General features: G+C 44.1%; 1 protein-coding gene across 1 annotated transcript in view; it reads left to right on the forward strand.

Annotated features, from left to right (window-relative positions):
* LOC119588211 overlaps positions 1 to 2,292 on the forward strand; it is a gene marked incomplete at its 3' end in the record, with an annotated part of 43,184 nt that overhangs the window by 8,633 nt on the left and 32,259 nt on the right.

Consider the following 2,292-nt stretch of genomic DNA (forward strand, 5'->3'; position numbering starts at 1 on the left):
GCGCGGTGTTCGTAAGATTTTATACCGATTCATACAAAGAAAGAGAATTTCCCGAGCGTCAGTAAGATAGCAAATGGCGGAGAAAGGATTCAGCCAGTGTCGACAGACCGCGCGCTTCCTCCCTGGCCCGGGAGACGTGCAGTTGCAGGTCCAACAGTGTTATTGCAAGTTGACCCCCGTGACCTGGGAGCGTGCCGGGTCCCTAGGAGCCAAGAATCACACCCAAGATTATTATGTAAATTACCCCATTCCCTGCATTTCTTTTCGTAACGAGTGGGGGCTAGTAAGACGAGTGTTTCCGAACGCACTCAGCTTTCTATGAATATTCAGTTGGGTTTAACGAGGTGGGTTAAATTGGGGATCATGCCGATGGAAGTCTGTTGAGCAAAAAGGTAAATAAGAGGCAAAGTGTTGTCAGGATGTAAATAATTTGATGAGCTGAAAAGCAACTATGTAAAGACATGCAAATGTAGAATTTTAAAATGTATTAAGTTTCCCACTCTTGTCCACTAGTGCATGTTAGGGTTATCGTGAATTTAGTTTCTTTTAATAAGCTATAATATGAAGTACAATGAACTTGTATTCCAATGTATTCGCAATGACACTTACGTAAACGTGTGCATAAACATAAACCACAACAGTGAGACACTATAAGATCCTAGAGAACACGATTAATTTCTGTTTAGACATTAGATTTCCTCAGCAATGAACAAATATTGAATTGCTGCTGTGTCACATGCGTTAGTTTTTTGCGTTTGTCAAACGTACACATCCCTGCAAACGTCCATGCTCCTAACTTAATTTCCCACATACACAAGCACTCACTCACGTGCGAACAATCAAGCACAGGCAAGCAAACATGGACACAAACACACCCACATGTGTATGCATTATCCGTGGAAGCCCAGACAGTCCCTCCTCCTGCTTCCAGGTGTGGCTTCTCGCATGAGACTTAGCGATAAAGGACGAGTGAAACTTGTTCCTTGGAGGGTGGGGGGTGGGGAGACGTGGAGGGAAGGGGGGAGAAGGCGGGGAGGGAAGGGGAGAGAAGGCGGGAAGGGAAGAGAAGGGGGGAGGAGGAGAAGGGGAGGAAGAAAGGGAGGGGACGGGAGGGGGAGGGGTGCACCTGCAGAAGCTCACGTGCATGCTAGGGCGTTCGCGTTGCCGTGGATGTTACTTGCTTCGCTGTTTGCTTGTGGAATTCGGTCGTCTTAGGTTATAACTCCTATCACCACGGTTGACACAATCATTTATTTTCGTTTCCATTTCGGCTGAACTGATGCGGTATTTCCTTCTGTATAGCAAGTAATTATAGTTTTAGCAAGAGTCAAGGTTACGTTTGGTTACTTTAAGAATTCTGTGACATTGTACTTATTTCAGTAGAAGAAAATACGCGCCAAAGCCCCTTACTTTCCCACAGTGCATAACCAGTGAACATAATTTTACACAGATAAAGAACAAATATGTCGGTGTCGGGGACGGTCCTTGAAGGCCAAACATTACGATTGCGATGATTATGATAATTGTAATAGTGTGCGCGTAGCAGTGATAATGGTGATTGCGACAGCATTGGTGAAAATTATCATTAGGGAAGTTGATTGACTGTTTTAATGAGTCCGTAAAGATGCGGAAAGTAAGTAAATAAACTTGTTGATTTCTGTTATATTTTTCTATTTTTTTCTCACGCCTTTTCCAGGCATTATCATAAATTCTGAAGAGACTGAAGTTGTTGCGTGTAATGATATTTCATTTTATATTATGAAGAGACCAATTAAAGGATACAATCAGCGACATGATTTTTCCAGTTACTTTCACCGTTCGAAATGAGTTTTACGTACCTACTGTATTAGCATTTCTTAACGACATTTATTAACCTCCCATATTGTCGTCTCCTAACAAATTCCCACAGATTTCTCATTTCTTGTTATTCTGCAAGTTTCTCCTTCGTATCAAAGGGACTGTTTTCCCCAAATGTCATGTCACACATCTCTGGCTCTATGCAGCAGATGTGTTGAAACGACCGACGGACGATTTATAAGCGACCGTTCCCGAATCTTGCCTCTTAGAGCAATGTAGGTCTAACGTTGCGTGGGCGGCCACAGCGGTACGCCACGCCCGAGTCTGCAGGCGTCTCTCACAATGGCGATGGCAAAATACCGGATGCAAAACCCTCTTTTCTCTGCCACTGTTATTATTATCATTCCAGTGTCGCGGCCGGTCGCTAAATAGACGGGTCAGGGGGTAACAATGCCGGTCGCGGGTTTTACTTTCAGCTGTAGAGCATTTCGGTCA

Source organism: Penaeus monodon, chromosome 23 (assembly GCF_015228065.2).
Source record: "Penaeus monodon isolate SGIC_2016 chromosome 23, NSTDA_Pmon_1, whole genome shotgun sequence".
Taxonomy (NCBI): domain Eukaryota; kingdom Metazoa; phylum Arthropoda; class Malacostraca; order Decapoda; family Penaeidae; genus Penaeus; species Penaeus monodon.